At 40.2% G+C, this 23,704-nt stretch overlaps 1 protein-coding gene across 1 annotated transcript in view; it reads left to right on the top strand.

Moving 5' to 3' along the window:
• The window catches only part of Tnfsf18 (TNF superfamily member 18), a 73,884-nt gene that overhangs the window by 10,796 nt on the left and 39,384 nt on the right, over positions 1–23,704 (top strand). The gene's annotated exons all lie outside the window — the stretch shown is intronic.

The raw sequence follows: 23,704 nt of genomic DNA on the forward strand, positions 1-23,704 counted from the left end.
TAAAGAGCACAAACTTACATCAGAGAAATCCTTTCCCATGCAGACACATCTTGGCAAGTGTTAAAACTTGCAAAAGAGAAAGTTAGGTGCAGTTCATGTTAGCTACAGCCGCCTCCATTCCTGATGAGTCAGACAGTTCATTTCTCATTTCTACCCTTCTCAGCTATTCCACCCTGCCCAGACTCACCCATCCAAGACTCTGCTCACACTAATAGCCTTCTGCATTCCACTTTCCCTCATCCAAGCTGTAACAAGTATGACGATACTGTGAATACGTGACTACTTCTGTAGACAGCATTTAGTTAAAACGTGATGCAACCCCTGTCCTGTTTTAATCATGAAAATGCATCTAAACACTTTGGAGATGGGATGCTTGCCTTGCTTGTCCTTTCCCAATGAGACAATTTCACTGAGTTATTTTTGGTCATTAAATAGGAGAAGCAGAAATATGAGTGATAGGTCAGCAGTTTGAGGATTTCTTTCAAGTAGAAACGGACATACTCCTCAATGTGAAAGAACATGGGGATATTCTAGCATTAACCTACAACTTCATTGATTCACCTCTAGGGAGTAGGAGCTGTACAGTCCTACCTCAATGAAAAGAAATCTTTCTCTCTCTGCCAGTTAGCAGTTGGTCTCTCCCTAACAGACTTCCTGGGTGGGGTTAAATTATAGCCCACAGTCAGCTTTAGCTTTCTTTGGTGGGAAACAGGCACCAATTCTTTGCAGATCCCAATTTTAAGAACTTCATTTCTTGGAAGTAAGTAAGTACCCTTGAAGTTTCCTTACTAGGCCCAAGCTTGGGGTGTTCTGTTGCTCCCTTTCCTTCCTGAAGCAGTGGGGACTGTCTTGACGGTCAACTTAGATGGCTGTGATGTTTCCCCTCAGTCTCTGCTTTTCTTCCCTTTGACCTCATTCTATTTCCTTCTCGATCTGACTAAAGTTTCTAATGGGCAGGTGGCAGGAGGGTCTCTTTCTGATTCCTGTGTGTTGGAGACAAAGGGATTATCTTGGTGTCATACCAGTAGCTAGGTACCAGATCACATTGTACTGTTAAAGCCAACTCCATGAGTCCTACTTTAGTGTGTGGTTTTAGTCTTATATATTTAAAAGATGTGTAGGAGACATAGTAAGTATAGACAATTTAAAAGGTCCAAACTATCATCACAGAGTCAGTTACATAAAAGCCAAATTAAAAGTCAGAAAGAAAAACAATGGTACTGATCAACAAAGTTGGACACCATAGAACACTACTAAAAAAACATCGAAAATAGTACTTTTAGTTTTTTGATAGCTAAAGAAAATTAGAGGAGCTTTCTTATCTGTGTTTCTAAGCACACTGTTTTATTAGAAGAAATATTCTTTTCTCTAGAGATAACACGAAGCACATAGTACCATATCCACACTAGATGTCTTAGTCGGCAAGATACAGAGTGCTTCCTTCATCCCATTTAAACCTATTGGTTTCTGACACTAGTCAACAACCATTTGGAATTCAAAAAAATTGAGCCAAAGACCCCAAAATATTGAGGAATCTTGTAGTGTTTGTAAAAATACACCAGAAGGTCATGTCATATACCCTTATAAACTTTGGGAATGTTTGGCAACAGAGAAATGAAATTTCACTGTACAAAATACATTAAAGTACACTCCTCATCTTTTTGGTAGCATAATAAGCATGGAAATCTTCAACTTCAGAGTGCAGCACAATTGTTCTTTTTCAATCCAGGGCCACTATAGAGAGAGTATATATTTCTCTTAAGGTTTTGAGAACCATTTTCATTCAGATAAGTCTGTTCCAGGGAAACAAGGCTGGTTTAGGTTCCTAGAGCTTCCTAGAAACACAGAGAGTATCTCTCCTTGTTACACTTCTTAGATGATTGACTGGTCTCTGAAATGAATGTGATAAACTAAAGTCCAGGCCTTAATGGTGCCTTCTTCAGAGTCCTTATTATCTATATAATGAACCAATAAGTGGTTCATAACATTGAGTGCTAGGGTTAACATAGCACTTCTTGTGCATTTTGAATAATGGTGCCCCCCAGTTCTCTTTGCTCATTGTCTCCCACCCCATCCTCTGTAGCTCTTAAATAGTCTCCTGTCCTGTCAACAAAAACTGATCTCAGAACACAGTTAAAGCAATCAAGGGGAGGAAATTTGTAGACTGTCTTGTACTAAAGGGAAGTAGCCTAATGACCTACCTTACCTTATCCTTCAAACAACAAAAGTACTATTTTAAATGGCCTGGGCCAGTTGCCCAGAGAGGCCCAATGACTCATTCCATGAATAGCATCAGAGCTTTACAAAGTGAGGTCAAGATTCTGTCTCATATTCATCCAGGATGATTGAAAACAGCAGGTGACTAACATTCATCTACATTCTACGGAAAAGGGCTTCTAGAAGCAAGGCCTGAGAACCAGTTTTTATAGCACTGACACATAGATCATATTTATTAAAGCCACACTTTAAAAACCACTGATTTATGAGCACAAAATTGAATCTCAGATGAACATTTTTTATTTTTCTAGCTATTTGCCCCCACCCCAAAGTCAAGGCTTCTAAACAAATAAGCAAAATAAATATAAAAACTCCAAGTTGGCTATATTCATGAGTCTTCATAACTCATCTCTCACCACAAAGGCAAAGGCCTTTATCCTCTGTGAGTCCGAATGGAGGTCCTACCCTCTTGTGTTCACAACCTAGTGCTAACTTGTAGCTTGAATATTGGCAACCTAAAGCATATTAGCATTGCCACAGTCAATACAACATTTTCCACTTATAGTCTTTTGACCCCTAAATATTTTTCTGTAATCCAGGATGTTCCCTTCCACTTCAGATTTGCAAATACAACTTACATGGAGGAAAAAGGAACACCATGGCTCATTATACCCAAATAGGGTCTCTAAATGTTGACCAAAGTCTTCATTGCCCTTCGACTTTTGTCCTTTATCCATCTAGCCAGTTAGGAAATCACATACATGCATATGTCCCCTCTTTTTCTCCTCCCCTTAAATAAAATATGATCTCTTTTCTGTGTCAAAATAATTATTTGAATAATTTCATAACTAATTTTGTAGTTACTCAAGTCTATTATTTTTGTAAAGAGGCACGTAGTAGGAGAGCTAACCTGAAAAAAATCACAGAAGTGATGAACTAATGAACATCCTATACAAAGACAGATAAGTGCTCTTAGTAACCAAGAATGTGATGGTAGGATCTTATTACTAGAGATACCACACACAGGGCAAGGGAAAATGAAATTGATACTAAGAAGCGCCTCCATGCTAGGTAGCTTTCATAATACCAGAAGGTTCTATACTAGGGTATGGGGTGAGTCACAAATAGTTTTGCAGAGCTGTGAATTCTGTGAGTTACAGCAGTGATCATGTGGTAAGATATGACCGTGGGTGAAATAGGGACATAAATGGGGGTATCCAACTGTTTTCTGATCATATTTAAGGTCAACTCCACAAACATAAGGAAATATATGCTTAATACTATTAATCTGGACAAGATCCAGTATTGGGGAGCTCATAAGACCCAGGTGTGAATATACTATTAATATTTGCTAAATGGTTAGTATTAAATTATTCTGTAAATTCATGTCTCTATATCTACAGATTAGTTAAGCTCTCTGACCTCATTGTAGAAGGTATTTCATTCAGTAGACAGCAGTTAACACAGAAACTTTTCAACTGGTTAAAGTACAGAGAGCAAGTCCTTTTAGAGTGCTCAGCAACAAATGATATGTCTATGTCAAATTCCCTTTCCTCAAGGCTCAGGAGTTATTGTGGAAGAGGAAGAAATATTGTAAGATCCAAAAGTTGGGGAAGAGAGCTGGACTCTCAGAAGTGTGGAAAATCCTGAGAGCTCAGGGGAGTCTACCACTTCTGCTCATATTCCTGGCCCAAGAGGAACCTGCCTAGTGCCCTCTGGATATAGGAACCTAAGAGCAGTCAGGAGGAGAACCCTTCCTGTTTATGCCTGACCCAAAATCTGAAAGCCAGTCACCTGGAGTGCTGACACACCTGAGACCAAATCTTCTGTCCAAGCAATCTGCTTGGAGACTTCAGGGCACACAAACCCAGGAGCAGCTCTCTGTTCTTAGATCCAGCTGAAAGAAAACTGGTCTACACAGGTTTACAGTAGGGTCAAGCCTTTATCAGAGACAGCAAGACAACCTAAGACCAGAGACAACCTGATGGCTAGAGGCAAGCACTGGAACATAAGCAACAGAAACTAAGACTACTTGGCTTCATCAGAGCCCAGTTCTCCTACCAAAACAAATACTGGATATCCAAACATACTGGAAAAGCAAGATTTGGATTTAAAATCACATCTCATGATGATGATAGAGGACTTTAAGAAGTACATAAATAATTCCCTTAAAGAAACACAGGACAACACAGGTAAACAAGTAGAAGCCCTTAAAGAAGAAACACAAAAATCTCTTAGAATTACAGGAAAACACAACCAAACAGGTGACAGAATTGAACAAAACCATCCAGGATTTAAAAATGGAAATAGAAAAAAATAAAGAAAGCAAAGGGAGACAACCCTGGAAATAGAAAACCTAGGAAAGAGATCAGGAGTCATAGATGAAAGCATCACCAGCGCAATACAAGAGCTAGAAGAGAGAATCTCAGGGGCAGAAGATACCAGAGAAGACATAGACACAACTGTCAAAGATAATGTAAAATGTAAAAAGCTCCTAGCCCAAAACATTCAGGAAATCCAGGACATTATGAGAAGATCAAACCTAAGGATAATAGGTATAGAAAACAGTGAAGATTCCCAAATTAAAGGCCCAGTAACTATCTTCAACAAAATCATAGAAGAAAACTTCCCTAACCTAAAGAAAGAGATGCCCATAAACATACTAGAAGCATACAGAACTCCAAATAGACTGGACCAGAAAAGAAATTCCTCCTGTCACATAATAGTTAAAACTCCAAATGCAGAAAACAAAGAAAGAATATTAAAAGCAGTAAGGGAAAAGGCCCAGTAACATATAAAGGCAGACCTATCAGAATTACAGCAGACTTCTCACCAGAGAAAATGAAAGCCAGAAGATCCTGGACAGATGTCATACAGACCCTAAGAGAACACAAATGCCAGCCCAGGCTATTATATCCACCAAAACTCTCAGTTAACATGGATGGTGAAACAAAGATATTCCATGAAAAAACCAAATTTATACAATATCTTTCAACAAATCCAGCCCTACGAAGGAAAATAGATGAAAAAATTCCAATACAAGGAGGGAAACTACACCCTAGAAAAAGCAAGAGAGTAATCTCCTTGCGATAAAACCAAAAGAAGAAAGACACAAACATAATTCCACCTCTAACAATAAAGATAAAAGGAAACAACAATCACTATTCCTTAATATCTCTTAACATCAATGGGCTTATTTTGCTTATTTGTTTAGTGGGAGATTTCAACACCCCACTTTCATCAATGGACAGAACATGGAAACAGAAATTAAACAGAGGCAGGGAAACTAAGAGAAGCTATGAACCAAATGGATCTAACAGATAACTATAGAACATTTCATCCTAAAGCAATAGAATATATCTTCTTCTCAGCACCTCATGGTACCTTCTCCAGAAGTGACCATATAATCTGTCACAAAACAGGCCTTAACAGATACAAGAAGATTGCAATAATCCCATGCATCCTATCAGATCATGACGGAAAGTAAGGCTGGTCTTCAATAACAACAATAGTGACAGAAAGCCCACATATATGTGGAAGTTGAAAAACGCTCTACTCAATGATAACTTGATCAAGGAAGAAAGAAAGACAGAAACTAAAGACTTTAGAATTTAATGAAAATGAAGGCACAACATACCCAAACTTATGGGACACCACGAAAGCAGTGCAAAGAGGAAAACTCATAGCTCTGAGGGTCTCCAAAAAGAAACTGGAGAGAGCATACTTTAGCAGTTTGACAGAACACCTAAAAGCTCTAGATCAAAAGGAAGCAAATGCACCCAAGAGGAGTAGACAGCAGGAAATAATCAAATTCAGGACTGAAATCAACCAAGTAGAAACAAAAAGAACTATAGGAAGAATCAACAAACCCAGGAGCTGGTTCTTTAAGAAAATCAACAACATAGATAAACACTTAGCCAGACTAACAGAGGGCAGAGAGACAGTATCCAAATAAACAACCTCAGAAATGAAAAGGGAGACATAACAACAGAATCTCAGGAAATTAAAAAAAATTATCAAATCCTACTATAAAAGCCTATATTCAACAAAACTGGAAAATGGGGATGAAGTGGATAATTTTCTAGATAGATACGAGGTATCAAAGTTAAATCAGGATCAGATAAGCCATCTAAACAGTCCCATAACTCCTAAAGAAACAGAAGCAGTTATTAAAAGTCTCCCAACCAAAAGGAAGCTCAGGATCAGATGGGTTCAGGACAGAATTCTATCAGACCTTCATAGAAGACCTCATACTAATACTATCCAAACTATTCCACAAAATAGAAACAGACAGAGCGCTACCAAATTCCTTCTATGAAGCCACAATTACTCTTTCTTTTTTATTTTATTTTATTTTATTTTATTAACTTGAGTATTTCTTATTTACATTTCGAATGTTATTCCCTTTCCCGGTTTCTGGGCAAACATCCCCCTAATCCCTCCCCCTCCCCCTCTTTATGGGTGTTCCCCTCCCCACCCTCCCCCCATTGCTGCCCTCCCCCAACAATCTAGTTCACTGGGGGTTCAGTCTTAGCAGGACCCAGGGCTTCCCCTTCCACTGGTGATCTTACTAGGATATTCATTGCTACTTATGAGGTCAGAGTCCAGGGTCAGTCCATGTATAGTCTTTAGGTAGTGACTTAGTCCCTGGAAGCTCTAGTTGCTTGGCATTTTTGTTCATAAGGGGTCTCGAGCCCCTTCAAGCTCTTCCAGTTCTTTCTCTGATTCCTTCAACGGGGGTCCTATTCTCAGTTCAGTGGTTTGCTGCTGGCATTCGCCTCTGTATTTGCTGTATTCTGGCTGTGTCTCTCAGGAGAGATCTACATCCAGCTCCTGTCGGCCTGCACTTCTTTGCTTCATCCATCTTGTCTAATTGGGTGGCTGTATATGTATGGGCCACATGTGGGGCAGGCTCTGAATGGGTGTTCCATCTGTCTCTGTTTTAATCTTTGCCTCTCTATTCCCTGCCAAGGGTATTCTTGTTCCCCTTTTAAAGAAGGAGTGAAGCATTCACATTTTGATCATCCGTCTTGAGTTCATGTGTTCTATGCATCTAGGGTAATTCAAGCATTTGGGCTAATATCCACTTATCAATGAGTGCATACCATGTGTGTTTTTCTGTGATTGGGTTACCTCACTCAGGATGATATTTTCCAGTTCCAACCATTCGTCTATGAATTTCATAAAGGCATTGTTTTTGATAGCTGAGTAATATTCCATTGTGTAGATGTACCACATTTTCTGTATCCATTCCTCTGTTGAAGGGCATCTGGGTTCTTTCCAGCTTCTGGCTATTATAAATAAGGCTGCTATGAACATAGTGGAGCACGTGTCTTTTTTTATATGTTGGGGCATCTTTTGGGTATATGCCCAAGAGAGGTATAGCTGGATCCTCAGGTAGTTCAATGTCCAATTTTCTGAGGAACCTCCAGACTGATTTCCAGAATGGTTTTACCAGTCTGCAATCCCACCAACAATGGAGGAATGTTCCTCTTTCTCCACATCCTTGCCAGCATTTGCCATCACCTGAGTTTTTGATCTTAGCCATTCTCACTGGTGTGAGGTGAAATCTCAGGGTTGTTTTGATTTGCATTTCCCTTATGACTAAAGATGTTGAACATTTCTTTAGGTGTTTCTCAGCCGTTCGGCATTCCTCAGCTGTGAATTCTTTGTTTAGTTCTGAACCCCATTTTTAATAGGGTTATTTGTCTCCCTGCGGTCTAACTTCTTGAGTTCTTTGTATATTTTGGATATAAGCCCTCTATCTGTTGCAGGATTGGTAAAGATCTTTTCCCAATCTGTTGGTTGCCGTTTTGTCCTAACCACAGTGTCCTTTGCCTTACAGAAGCTTTACAGTTTTATGAGATCCCATTTATCGATTCTTGATCTTAGAGCATAAGCCATTGGTGTTTTGTTCAGGAAATTTTCCCCAGTGCCCATGCATTCGAGGCTCTTCCCTACTTTTTCTTCTATTAGTTTGAGTGTATCTGGTTTTATGTGGAGGTCCTTGATCCACTTGAACTTAAGCTTTGTACAGGGTGATAAGCATGGATCGATTTGCATTCTTCTACATGTTAACCTCCAGTTGAACCAGCACCATTTGCTGAAAATGCTATCTTTTTTCCATTGAATGGTTTTGGCTCCTTTGTCAAAAATCAGGTGCCCATAGATGTGTGGGTTCATTTCTGGGTCTTCAATTCTATTCTACTGGTCTATCTGTCTGTCTCTGTACCAATACCATGCAGTTTTTATCACTATTGCTCTGTAATACTGCTTGAGTTCAGGGATAGTGATTCCCCCTGAAGTCCTTTTATTGGTGCGAATAGTTTTAGCTATCCTGGGTTTTTTGTTATTCCAGATGAATTTGCAAATTGTTCTGTCTAACTCTTTGAAGAATTGGATTGGTATTTTGATGGGGATTGCATTGAATCTGTAGATTGCTTTTGGTAAAATGGCCATTTTTACTATATTAATCCTGCCAATCCATGAGCATGGGAGATCTTTCCATCTTCTGAGGTCTTCTTCAATTTCCTTCTTCAGAGTCTTGAAGTTCTTATTGTACAGATCTTTTACTTGTTTGGTTAAAGTCACACCAAGGTACTTTATATTATTTGGGTCTATTATGAAGGGTGTCGTTTCCCTAATTTCTTTCTCAGCTTGTTTCTGTTTTGTGTAGAGGAAGACTAATGATTTATTTAAGTTAATTTTATACCCAGCCACTTTGCTGAAGTTGTCTATCAGCTTTAGTAGTTCTCTGGTGGAACTTTTGGGATCACTTAAATATACTATCATATCATCTGCAAATAGTGATATTTTGACTTCTTCTTTTCCGATCTGTATCCCCTTGAGCTCCTTTTGTTGTCTGATTGCTCTGGCTAGAACTTCAAGAACTATATTGAATAAGTAGGGAGAGAGTGGGCAGCCTTGTTTAGTCCCTGATTTTAGTGGGATTGCTTCAAGTTTCTCTCCATTTAGTTTAATGTTAGCAACTGGTTTGCTGTATATGGCTTTTACTATGTTTAGGTATGGGCCTTGAATTCCTATTCTTTCCAGGACTTTTATCATGAAGGGGTGTTGAATTTTGTCAAATGCTTTCTTAGCGTCTAATGAAATGATCATATGGTTTTGTTCTTTCAGTTTGTTTATATAATGGATCACATTGATGGTTTTCTGTATATTAAACCATCCCTGCATGCCTGGGATGAAGCCTACTTGATCATGGTGGATGATTGTTTTGATGTGCTCTTGGATTCGGTTTGCCAGAATTTTGTTGAGTATTTTTGCGTCGATATTCATAAGGGAAATTGGTCTGAAGTTCTCTTTCTTTGTTGGGTCTTTGTGTGGTTTAGGTATAAGAGTAATTGTGGCTTCATAGAAGGAATTCGGTAGTGCTCCATCTGTTTCAATTTCGTGGAATAGATTGGATAGTATTGGTATGAGGTTTTCTATAAAAGTCTGATAGAATTCTGCACTAAACCCGTCTGGACCTGGGCTCTTTTTGGTTGGGAGACCTTTAATGATTACTTCTATTTCCTTAGGAGTTATGGGGTTGTTTAACTGGTTTATCTGTTCCTGATTTAACTTCAGTACCTGGTATCTGTCTAGGAAATTGTCCATTTCCTCCAGATTTTCAAGTTTTTTTGAATATAGGCTTTTATAGTAAGATCTGATGATTTTTTGAATTTCCTCTGAATCTGTAGTTATGTCTCCCTTTTCATTTCTGATTTGTTAATTTGGAAACACTCTCTGTGTTCTCTCGTTAGTCTGGCTAAGGATTTATCTATCTTTTGGTTCTGTTGATTCTTTGTATAGTCCTTTTTGTTTCTACTTGGCTGATTTCAGCTCTGAGTTTGATTATTTCCTGTCTTCTACTCCTCCTGGGTGTATTTGCTTCTTTTTGTTCTAGAGCTTTTAGGTGTGCTGTCAAGCTGCTGACATATGTTCTCTCCTATTTCTTTCTGCAGGCACTCAGAGCTATGAGTTTTCCTCTTAGCACAGCTTTCATTGTGTCCCATAAGTTTGGGTATGTTGTACCTTCGTTTTCATTAAATTCTGAGAAGTCTTTCTTGTTCTCTAAGGGAGTTCTTCACGTCTTTCTTGAAGTCCTCCAGCATCATGATCAAATATGATTTTGAAACTAGATCTTGCTTTTCTGGTGTGTTTGGATATTCCATGTTTGTTTTGGTGGGAGAATTGGGCTCCGATGATGCCATGTAGTCTTGGTTTCTGTTGCTTGGGTTCCTGTGCTTGCCTCTCGCCATCAGATTATCTCTAGTGTTACTTTGTTCTGCTATTTCTGACAGTGGCTAGACTGTCCTATAAGCCTGTGTGTCAGGAGTGCTGTATACCTGTTTTCCTGTTTTCTTTCAACCAGTTATGGGGACAGAGTGTTCTGCTTTCGGGCGTGTAGTTTTTCCTCTCTACATGTCTTCAGCTGTTCCTGTGGGCCTGTGTCTTGAGTTCACCAGGCAGGTCACTTGCAGCAGAAAAGTTGGTCTTACCTGTGGTCCCGAGGCTCAAGTTTGCTCATGGGGTGTTGCTCATGAGCTCTCTGCGGCGGCAGCAACCAGGAAGATCTGCGCCGCCCTTTCTAGGAGCTTCCGTGCACCAGGGTTCCAGATGGCGTTTGGTGTTTTCCTCTGGAGTCAGAGATGTGGGCCGAGTGTAGACTCTGCTGGTTTCCCAGGCATGTCTGCCTCTCTGAAGGTTTAGCTCTCCCTCCCACGGGATTTGGGTGCAGAGAACTGTTTATCCGGTCGGTCACTTCAGGTTCCAGCGGTGTCTCAGACGCAGCAGATTTCCTGCTCCTGTGTCCTTATCCAAGGGAACCCAGAGGTTGTATACAGTTTCATCTTGGGCCAGGCATGTGGGCAGGGTGGGCAGTGTTGGTGGTCTCTTCCACTCTGCAGTCTCAGGAGTGCCCACCTGTCTCAGCAGTGAGCTCTCTCTCCCACGGGGTTTGGGAGCAGTGAGCTGGAGTCAGGGAGCTCGAGATTCGATGCATATCTTTCCCACAATTACTCTTATACCTAAACCACACAAAGACCCAACAAAGAAAGAGAAATTCATACCAATTTCCCTTATGAATATTGATGCAAAAATACTCAATAAAATTCTTGCAAAAGGAATCCAAGAACACATCAAAATGATCATCCAACATGATCAAGTAGCCTTCATCCCAGGGATGCAGTGATGGTTCAATATATAGAATCCATCAACATAATCCACTAGGTAAACAAACTGGAAGAAAAAAACCCACATGATCATCTCATTGGATGCTGCAAAAGCATTTGACAAAGTTCAACACCCCTTCATGTTAAAAGTCTTGGAAAGATCAGGAATTCAAGGCCCATACCTATGCATAGTAAAAGCAATATACAGCAAACCAGTAGCCAACGAGAGGCTGCCCACTCTCTCCCTAATTATTCAATATAGTACTCAAAGTCCTAGCCAGAGCAGTCAGACAACAATAGGAGGTCAAGGGATACAAATTGGAAAGGAAGAAGTCAAAATATCACTATTTTCAGATGATATGATAATATACTTAACTGAACCCCAAAGTTCCACCAGAGAACTTCTAAGCCTGATAAACAACTTCAGCAATGTGGCTGGGAATAAAATTAACTCAAACAAATCAGTAGCTGTCTTCTACTCAAAGGATAAACAGGCTGAGAAAGAAATTAGAAAAATGACACCCTTCACAATAGTCATAAATAACATAAAATACCTCAGTGTGACTCTAACAAAGCAAGTGAAAGATTTGTGTGACAAGAGCTTCAAGTCTTTGAAGAAAGAAATTGAAGAAGATCTCAGAAGATGGAAAGACCTCCCATGCTCATGGATTGGCAGGATTAATATAGTAAAAATGGCCATTTTGCCAAAAGCAATCTACAGATTCAATGCAATCCCCATCAAAATTCCAACTCAATGTTTCATAGAGTTAGAAAGAGCAATTTGCAAATTCATTTGGAATAACAGAAAATCCAGGATAGCCAAAAGTATTCTCAACAATAAAAGAACCTCTGGGGGAATCACCATCCCTGACGTCAAGCTGCATTACAGAGCAACAGTGATAAAGGAAACCTGTATGCTATTGGTACAGAGACAGGCAGGTAGATCAGTGGAATAGAATTGAAGACCCAGAAATGAACCAACACATCGATGGTCATTTGATCTTTGACAAAGGAGCTAAGACCATTGAACAGAAAAAAATATAACATTTTCAACAAATGGTGCTTGTTCAACTGGAGGTCAGCATGTAGAAGAATGAAAATTGACCCATTCTTATCACCCTATACAAGCATAAGTCCAAGTGGATCAAGGACCTCCACATAAAACCAGATACACTCAAACTAATAGAAGAAAAAGTAGGGAAGAGCCTCGAATGCATGGGCACTGGGGAAAATTTCCTGAACAAAACACCAATGGCTTATGCTCTAAGATCACAAATTGACAAATGGGACCTCATAAAACTGCAAAGCTTCTGTAAGGCAAAGGACATTGTCATTAGGACAAAATGGCAAGCAACAGATTGGGAAAAGATCTTTACCAATCCTACACCTGATAGAGGGCTAATATCCAAAATATACAAAGAACTCAAGAATTTAGAGTCCAGAAAGCCAAGTGACCCTATTAAAAATGGGATACAGAGCTAAACAAAGAATTCTCAGTTGAGGAATATCAAATGGCCGAGAAGTACCTAAAGAAATGTTCAACATCCTTAGTCATCAGGGAACTGCAAATCAAAACAACCCTGAAATTCCACCTCACACCAGTCAGAATGGCTAAGATCAAAACTCAGGTGACAACAGATTCTGATGAAGATGTGGAGAAAGAGGAACACTCCTCCATTGTTGGTGGTATTACAAGCTGGTACAACCACTCTGGATATCAGTCTGTAGGTTCCTCAGAAAATTGGACATTGCACTACCTGAGGACCCAGCTATACCATTCCTGGGCATATATCCAAATGATGTTCCAACATACTACATAGACACATGCTCCACTATGTTCCTAGCAGCCTTATTTATAATTGTCTGAAGCTGGAAAGAACCCAGATGCCCTTCAAAAGAGGAATGGATAGAAAAAAAGTGGTATATCTATACAATGGAGTACTACTCAGCTATCAAAAACAATGACATCATTAAAATCATAGGCAAATGAATGGAACTAGAAAATATCCTGAATGAGGTAACCCAATCACAAAAAAAAAAAAAAAATCCACACATGGTATGCTCTCACTGATAAGTGGATATTAGCCCAAAAACTTGAATTACCCAAGATACAATCTACAGAACACATTAAGCTCAAGAAGAATGACCAAAGTGCAGATGCTTCAGTCCTTCTTAACAGGAGAAACAAAAATATTCATAGGAAAGGTTATGGAGACAAAGTTTGGAGCAGATACTGAAGGAATGGCCATTCAGAACCTGCCCCACCTGGGGATCCAGCCCATATTTATACAGCCACCAAACCCAGACAATATTGATGAAGCCAAGAAGTTCATGCTGACAGGAGCCTGATACAGCAGTCTCCTGAGAAGCTCAGCCAGAGCATGACAAATACAGAGGTGAATGCTAGCAGCAAACCATTGAACTGAGAATGGGGTCCCCTTGGAGGAATTAGAGAAAGGATTGAAGGAGTTGAAGGGGTTTGCAACCCATAAGAATAACAATACCAACAACCAGAGCTCCCAGGGACTAAACCACTACCCAAAGACCCATGGCTCCAGCTGCATATGTAGCAGAGGATGGCCTTGTTGGGCACCAATGGGAGGTGAAGCCCTTGGTCCTGCCAAGGCTGGACCCCCCCCCCCCGCCCCAGTGTAGGGAAATGTCAGGGTGTGGAGACAGGAAAGGGGGTGGCTGGGGAGGGTGAACTCCCTTGTAGAAGAAAGGGAGGGGAATGGGATGGGGGGCTTATGGATGGGAAACTGGGAAAGGGAATAGCATTTGAAATGTAAATAAAAAATATCAACATCAACAAAAGAGAACTCTAACAGGAAAATATCAAATTTTAGGTAATTGTTAGGTAAAAGTGAGATGTTGCATTTTTATGCAGTAAAAAGTAAAAATTAGGTCTCTGGACAGAGTGTGCGAGGTGAGTTCTCATGGCATAGTAAAGGGAGTCAGTGGAGACAGTGGGTAGGAGCTGACCCTAGAGAGCAAGGAAGTCAAATCCCAAGAAGAATTTTGTTTTGCTACTGAGAAAGTTAGTTTTAGATGGTTAACGCTTCATTTTTACCTGATTTATGCAAAAGACGGATGAAATGGGTAGGCAAAACTTCTTAAAAAGGCCATTAATACTTCCTAGGTGAGAATGGTCTTCAGCAGCAGGGCAGTAGCAAGGTGGACGGCTGTGCTACAGATGCATCAGAAACAAACAAACGAAAACAAAACAACCCCCACCCCAAACCCAATGTGGATCTCAAGCAGTAAGCAACAGCAAAGTAATTTATTTATCTCATTTATCAAAAAATCTATTTCATTTTGGATACTTTTGCTTTTTTTTTTTTATTATTAACTTGAGTATTTCTTATATACATTTCGAGTGTTACTCCCTTTCCCGGTTTCCGGGCAAACATCCCCCTCCCCCCTCCCCTTCCTTATGGGTGTTCCCCTCCCAACCCTCCCCCCATTGCCGCCCTCCCCCCATAGACTAGTTCACTGGGGGTTCAGTCTTAGCAGGACCCAGGGCTTCCCCTTCCACTGGTGCTCTTACTAGGATATTCATTGCTACCTATGGGGTCAGAGTCCAGGGTCAGTCCATGTATAGTCTTTAGGTAGTGGCTTAGTCCCTGGAAGCTCTGGTTGCTTGGCATTGTTGTACTTTTGGGGTCTCGAGCCCCTTCAAGCTCTTCCAGTTCTTTCTCTGATTCCTTCAATAGGGGACCTATTCTCAGTTCAGTGGTTTGCTGCTGGCATTCGCCTCTATATTTGCTGTATTCTGGCTGTGTCTCTCAGGAGCGATCTACATCCGGCTCCTGTCGGTCTGCACTTCTTTGCTTCATCCATCTTGTCTAATTGGGTGGCTGTATATGTATGGGCCACATGTGGGGCAGGCTCTGAATGGGTGTTCCTTCAGTCTCTGTTTTAATCTTTGCCTCTCCCTTCCCTGCCAAGGGTATTCTTTTTCCTCATTTAAAGAAGGAGTGAAGCATTCACATTTTGATCATCCGTCTTGAGTTTCGTTTGTTCTAGGGATCTAGGGTAATTCAAGCATTTGGGCTAATAGCCACTTATCAATGAGTGCATACCATGTATGTCTTTCTGTGATTGGGTTAGCTCACTCAGGATGATATTTTCCAGTTCCAACCATTTGCCTACGAATTTCATAAACTCGTTGTTTTTGATAGCTGAGTAATATTACATTGTGTAGATGTACCACATTTTCTGTATCCATTCCTCTGTTGAAGGGCATCTGGGTTCTTTCCAGTTTCTGGCTATTATAAATAAGGCTGCGATGAACATAGTGGAGCACGTGTCTCTTTTATATGTTGAGGCATCTTTTGGGTATATGCCCAAGAGAGGTATAGCTGGATCCTCAGGCAGTTCAATGTCCAATTTTCTGAGGAACCTCCAGACTGATTTCCAGAATGGTTTTACCAGTCTGCAATCCCACCAACAATGGAGGAGTGTTCCTCTTTCTCCACATCCTCGCCAGCATCTGCTGTCACCTGAGTTTTTGATCTTAGCCAATCGCACTGGTGTGAGGTGAAATCTCAGGGTTGTTTTGATTTGCATTTCCCTTATGACTAAAGATGTTGAACATTTCTTTAGGTGTTTCTCAGCCATTCGGCATTCCTCAGCTGTGAATTCTTTGTTTAGCTCTGAACCCCATTTTTTAATAGGGTTATTTGTTTCCCTGCGGTCTAACTTCTTGAGTTCTTTGTATATTTTGGATATAAGGCCTGTATCTGTTGTAGGATTGGTAAAGATCTTTTCCCAATCTGTTGGTTGCCGTTTTGTCCTAACCACAGTGTCCTTTGCCTTACAGAAGCTTTGCAGTTTTATGAGATCCCATTTGTCGATTCTTGATCTTAGAGCATAAGCCATTGGTGTTTTGTTCAGGAAATTTTTTCCAGTGCCCATGTGTTCCAGATGCTTCCCTAGTTTTTCTTCTATTAGTTTGAGTGTGTCTGGTTTGATGTGGAGGTCCTTGATCCACTTGGACTTAAGCTTTGTACAGGGTGATAAGCATGGATCGATCTGCATTCTTCTACATGTTGCCCTCCAGTTGAACCAGCACCATTTGCTGAAAATGCTATCTTTTTTCCATTGGATGGTTTTGGCTCCTTTGTCAAAAATCAAGTGACCATAGGTGTGTGGGTTCATTTCTGGGTCTTCAATTCTATTCCATTGGTCTATCTGACTGTCTCTGTACCAATACCATGCAGTTTTTATCACTATTGCTCTGTAATACTGCTTGAGTTCAGGGATAGTGATTCCCCCGGAAGTCCTTTTATTGTTGAGGATAGCTTTAGCTATCCTGGGTTTTTTGTTATACCAGATGAATTTGCAAATTGTTCTGTCTAACTCTTTGAAGAATTGGATTGGTATTTTGATGGGGATTGCATTGAATCTGTAGATTGCTTTTGGTAAAATGGCCATTTTTACTATATTAATCCTGCCAATCCATGAGCATGGGAGATCTTTCCATCTTCTGAGGTCTTCTTCAATTTCTTTCCTCAGTGTCTTGAAGTTCTTATTGTACAGATCTTTTACTTGCTTGGTTAAAGTCACACCGAGGTACTTTATATTATTTGGGTCTATTATGAAGGGTGTCGTTTCCCTAATTTCTTTCTCGGCTTGTTTCTCTTTTGTATAGAGGAAGGCAACTGATTTATTTAAGTTAATTTTATACCCAGCCACTTTGCTGAAGTTGTTTATCAGCTTTAGTAGTTCTCTGGTGGAGCTTTTGGGATCACTTAAATATACTATCATGTCATCTGCAAATAGTGATATTTTGACCTCTTCTTTTCCGATCTGTATCCCTTTGATCTCCTTTTGTTGTCTGATTGCTCTGGCTAGAACTTCAAGAACTATATTGAATAAGTAGGGAGAGAGTGGGCAGCCTTGTGTAGTCCCTGATTTTAGTGGGATTGCTTCAAGTTTCTCTCCATTTAGTTTAATGTTAGCAACTGGTTTGCTGTATATGGCTTTTACTATGTTTAGGTATGGGCCTTGAATTCCTATTCTTTCCAGGACTTTTATCATGAAGGAGTGTTGAATTTTGTCAAATGCTTTCTCAGCATCTAATGAAATGATCATGTGGTTCTGTTCTTTCAGTTTGTTTATATAATGGATCACGTTGATGGTTTTCCGTATATTAAACCATCCCTGCATGCCTGGGATGAAGCCTACTTGATCATGGTGGATGATTGTTTTGATGTGCTCTTGAATTCGGTTTGCCAGAATTTTATTGAGTATTTTTGCGTCGATATTCATAAGGGAAATTGGTCTGAAGTTCTCTTTCTTTGTTGTGTCTTTGTGTGGTTTAGGTATAAGAGTAATTGTGGCTTCGTAGAAGGAATTCGGTAGGGCTCCATCTGTTTCAATTTTGTGGAATAGTTTGGATAATATTGGTATGAGGTCTTCTATGAAGGTTTGATAGAATTCTGCACTAAACCCGTCTGGACCTGGGCTCTTTTTGGTTGGGAGACCTTTAATGACTACTTCTATTTCCTTAGGAGTTATGGGGTTGTTTAACTGGTTTATCTGTTCCTGATTTAACTTCGATACCTGGTATCTGTCTAGGAAATTGTCCATTTCCTGAAGATTTTCAAATTTTGTTGAATATAGGTTTTTATAGTAAGATCTGATGATTTTTTGAATTTCCTCTGAATCTGTAGTTATGTCTCCCTTTTCATTTCTGATTTTGTTAATTTGGACGCACTCTCTGTGTCCTCTCGTTAGTCTGGCTAAGGGTTTATCTATCTTGTTGATTTTCTCAAAGAACCAACTTTTGGTTCTGTTGATTCTTTCTATGGTCCTTTTTGTTTCTACTTGGTTGATTTCAGCTCTGAGTTTGATTATTTCCTACCTTCTACTCCTCCTGGGTGTATTTGCTTCTTTTTGTTCTAGAGCTTTTAGGTGTGCTGTCAAGCTGCTGACATATGCTCTTTCCTGTTTCTTTCTGCAGGCACTCAGCGCTATGAGTTTTCCTCTTAGCACAGCTTTCATTGTGTCCCATAAGTTTGAGTATGTTGTATCTTCATTTTCATTAAATTCTAAAAAGTTTTTAATTTCTTTCTTTATTTCTTCCTTGACCAGGTTATCATTGAGTAGAGCATTGTTCAATTTCCACGTATATGTGGGCATTCTTCCCTTATTGTTATTGAAGACCAGTTTTAGGCCGTGGTGGCCCGATAGCACGCATGGGATTATTTCTATCTTTCTGTACCTGTTGAGGCCCGTTTTTTGACCAATTATATGGTCAATTTTGGAGAAAGTACCATGAGGAGCTGAGAAGAAGGTATATCCTTTTGCTTTAGGATAGAATGTTCTATAAATATCCGTTAAGTCCATTTGGCTCATGACTTCTCTTAGTCTGTCGACATCACTGTTTAATTTCTGTTTCCATGATCTGTCCATTGATGAGAGTGGGGTGTTGAAATCTCCCACTATTATTGTGTGAGGTGCAATGTGTGTTTTGAGCTTTAGTAAGGTTTCTTTTACGTATGTAGGTGCCCTTGTATTTGGGGCATAGATATTTAGGATTGAGAGTTCATCTCGGTGGATTTTTCCTTTGATGAATATGAAGTGTCCTTCCTTATCTTTTTTGATGACTTTTAGTTGGAAATTGATTTTATTTGATATTAGAATGGCTACTCCAGCTTGCTTCTTCTGACCATTTGCTTGGAAAGTTGTTTTCCAGCCTTTCACTCTGAGGTAGTGTCTGTCTTTGTCTCTGAGGTGTGTTTCCTGTAGGCAGCAGAATGCAGGGTCCTCGTTGCGTATCCAGTTTGTTAATCTATGTCTTTTTATTGGGGAGTTGAGGCCATTGATATTGAGAGATATTAAGGAATAGTGATTATTGTTTCCCTTTATATTCATATTTGGATGTGAGGTTATGTTTGTGTGCTTTCATTCTCTTTGTTTTGTTGCCAAGACGATTAGTTTCTTGCTTCTTCTAGGGTATAGCTTGCCTCCTTATGTTGGGCTTTACCATTTATTATCCTTTGTAGTGCTGGATTTGTAGAAAGATATTGTGTAAATTTGGTTTTGTCATGGAATATCTTGGTTTCTCCATCAATGTTAATTGAGAGTTTTGCTGGATACAGTAACCTGGGCTGGCATTTGTGTTCTCTTAGGGTCTGTATGACATCAGTCCAGGATCTTCTGGCCTTCATAGTTTCTGGCGAGAAGTCTGGTGTGATTCTGATAGGTCTGCCTTTATATGTTACTTGACCTTTTTCCCTTACTGCTTTTAATATTCTTTCTTTATTTTGTGCGTTTGGTGTTTTGACAATTATGTGACGGGAGGTGTTTCTTTTCTGGTCCAATCTATTTGGAGTTCTGTAGGCTTCTTGTATGTCTATGGGTATCTCTTTTTTTAGGTTAGGGAAGTTTTCTTCTATGATTTTGTTGAAGATATTTACTGGTCCTTTGAGCTGGGAGTCTTCACTCTCTTCTATACCTATTATCCTTAGGTTTGATCTTCTCATTGAGTCCTGGATTTCCTGTATGTTTTGGACCAGTAGCTTTTTCCGCTTTACATTATCTTTGACAGTTGAGTCAATGATTTCTATGGAATCTTCTGCTCCTGAGATTCTCTCTTCCATCTCTTGTATTCTGTTGGTGAAGCTTGTATCTACAGCTCCTTGTCTCTTCTTTTGGTTTTCTATATCCAGGGTTGTTTCCATGTGTTCTTTCTTGATTGCTTCTATTTCCATTTTTAATTCCTTCAACTGTTTGATTGTGTTTTCCTGGAATTCTTTCAGGGATTTTTACGATTCCTCTCTGTAGGCTTCTACTTGTTTATTAATGTTTTCCTGTGTTTCCCTAAGTGTGTTCATGTCTTTCTTGAAGTCCTCCAGCATCATGATCAAATATGATTTTGAAACTAGATCTCGCTTTTCTGGTGTGTTTGGATATTCCATGTTTGTTTTGGTGGGGGAATTGGGCTCCGATGATGGCATGTAGTCTTGGTTTCTGTTGCTTGGGTTCCTGCGCCTGCCTCTCGCCCTCAGATTATCTCTAGTGTTACTTTGTTCTGCTATTTCTGACAGTGGCTAGACTGTCCTATAAGCCTGTGTGTCAGGAGTGCTGTAGACCTGTTTTCCTCTCTTTCAGTCAGTTATGGGGACAGAGTGTTCTGCTTTCCGGCGTGTAGTTTTTCCTCTCTACAGGTCTTCAGCTGTTCCTGTGGGCCTGTGTCTTGAGTTCACCAGGCAGCTTTCTTGCAGCAGAAAAGTTGGTCTTACCTGTGGTCCCGAGGCTCAGGTTTGCTCGTGGGGTGCTGCCCACGGGCTCTCTGCAGCGGCAGCAACCAGGAAGACCTGTGCCGCCCCTTCCGGGAGCTTCAGTGCACTAGGGTTCCAGATGGTCTTTGGCTTTTTCCTCTGGCGTCCGAGATGTGTGTGCAGGGAGCAGTCTCTTCTGGTTTCCCAGGCTTGTCTGCCTCTCTGAAGGTTTAGCTCTCCCTCCCACGGGATTTGGGTGCAGAGAACTGTTTATCCGGTTTGTTTCCTTCAGGGTCCGGCGGTGTCTCTGGCAGGGGTCCTGCCGCTCCTGGGCCCTCCCCCACGGGAGCCCAGAGGCCTTATACAGTTTCCTCTTGGGCCAGGGATGTGGGCAGGGGTGAGCAGTGTTGGTGGTCTCTTCCGCTCTGCAGCCTCAGGAGTGCCCACCTGACCAGGCGGTTGGGTCTCTCTCTCACCGGGTCTGGAAGCCGAGAGCGGCTGCAGGCCGGGATCCGCGGGTGTGGGACTTCCCGATACTTTTGCTTTAATGGTCAATAGAATTATTTTAACTAAAATAATCAGAGACTACATGAAGTGTTGGCCATTCTAATAGTGTAAGAAGGCATTTCCAAAAATCATTATAATATATTAAAAATTCATCTTAGAAAAATATCCACCAAGAGAAAGTCTTAATTCTGGACATCTACACCCCAAATGCAAGGGCAACCACATTCATAAACTTTACTAAGCTCAAAACACACATTGAACCCTACACAATAGTAGTGGGAGACTTTAACACTCCACTCTCGCCAATGGACAGGTCATTGAAACAGAAACTAAACAGTGTAACTAATAGAGGTTATGAACCAAATGGATTTAACAGATATATACAGAACATTACACACTAAGCAAAAGAATACACCTTCTTCTCAGCACCTCATGGTACCTTCTCCAAAACTGACCATATAATTGGTCACAAAACAGGCCTCAACAGATACAAGAAGACTGAGACAATCCCATGCATCCTATCAGATCACCGTGGACTAAGGCTGGACTTCAATAACAATTCAAAGTCAGTTCAAATATCTTTCACCTTGAATCCTTCTACCTTTCATAGTCAATCAGAATTAGTGTTTTTATGTGACTGTGGTGTTGAATATTTTATCATATTCTACTAAATAGTTATAAAAACATCCATTTCTTCTAATCTGTTATAATATCCTCTAGAACATATACACACTTTGATTTGGCTTCCCAGGCTAGTTCATCGTGTGGATATGCCATCAATGCTGTTGGCATACACATATTCCAACTATTTTACAGGGATTCCAGTTACTGGCAACATTTACTTGGGCTATCTAGCTCTACAAATTTTGTTTTCATGTGGCATCAAACTATGTGCTCAAACAGGAAATGTGGGTGTGTATACTGTCTAAGGTGGACCTTAATACCACATTAGTACTACCTAAGGTGGACCTTAGTACCACATTAGTACTGCTTAAAGTGGACCTTAGTACCACATTAGTACTGCTTAAGGTGGACCTTAGTACCACATTAGTACTGCTTAAAGTGGACCTTAGTACCACATTAGTACTGCCTAAGGCGGACCTTAGTACCACATTAGTACTGCCTAAGGTGGACCTTGGTACCACATTAGTACTGTCTAAGGTGGACCTTAGTACCACATTAGTACTGCCTAAGGTGGACCTTAGTACCACATTAGTACTGCGTAAAGTGGACCTTAGTACCACATTAGTACTGCCTAAGGTGGACCTTAGTACCACATTAGTACTGCTCAATGTGGACCTTAGTACTACGATAGTACAATTATAGTAATATTAGCTCCGTTAGGTCATTGTAAACTCGAAGTTAGCTAAAGCTCTTTATTGCACTCATATAATCATGATATTTTTCTAGAGGCAGGAATTTAACTTTACCACAGCTAAATCTGAAACTGTTGGTCAGGTGGTACTTAGCCAAAGTACAATTAGAACTAGCATTTCTAATTCTAGTTCAGTTTTCCCCCACTTGGCATTCTCTACTACTGGGATGGGAGAGAGAAACCAAGTGCTAGCTTGGTATTTTGAAGGATCAGAATGAGCTTCGAGTGTGTGGATGAAAGAATACTCCCAGATCTAAATATTACCCTGAAGAAATGCTGACTCTCGACCTTTCTTTCATCTTTTCTTCAAGAACAGTGCCAGTGATTGCTACACTCCAGGAAAGGTTTCAGTGCCGGCCATCCCAAAGCATTAGGCAAATGAGGTTATTAATGGTTCTTTTTTCCATGGTCACCGTTAACGTATCTTCTCTCTCATTTTTCCACTTCTGCTTTCACAGTGAAAATAGAGAAGTTTATGCAAAAGATGAGAGGAAAGGAAAAACCTTTGCACAGATTCTTGTGCTCTTGAGCGTCTAGGAAAATCAGAGCTCTATTAGGAAGTACAATTTCCTGTTTTATTCCTATTGATTTGTACCATATAGCCTTTGATGAACCTCTTCAAAGTAATCTTTGCTCATACAATAACCCTCTGCTGTGCGGCAGGGGATAAAAATCATTCAGCCCTTTCTTCTCTCCACTGAGCACCACACTGGAGATATAGCAGAAATGACCGAAGAGCTGCCAAGGAGCCAGCGATCTGTCTTTGTATTTTTTATTAACCATGCTTGGTTAATCCCCCTTAGTTTTGGCACTGAACTCTGTAGTATGTTTTTTTTAATGAACAAATTAAATTTATTTTTTTCACAGTTCTAGGAGTGAGCAAGTCTAAAATCAAGGCACAATTTTACCCAATGTCTTGCGAAGCTGTGTTTCCTAGATGCTCACTTCTGCTGTAAACTCATGTAGTAAAATCAGTAAGGTGCACATTTGGGCTTCTATTTTGAAGCATATAGTTTTGAAATTAAAATATAACCATAGAATCTTCCTCTTTTCTTTTGATCCTCCAACCTTGCCCATGTTCTGAACCCTTGCTCTTTTTCCTAATTTCATGTCCTATATTCTTTAGTTTTATATATATATGCTTTAGTTATATGCTTTAGTTTAGCATATATATATACATATATATATGCTTTCCTAAATAT

This window comes from Rattus norvegicus, chromosome 13 (assembly GCF_036323735.1).
Source record: "Rattus norvegicus strain BN/NHsdMcwi chromosome 13, GRCr8, whole genome shotgun sequence".
Classification (NCBI taxonomy): Eukaryota; Metazoa; Chordata; class Mammalia; order Rodentia; family Muridae; genus Rattus; species Rattus norvegicus.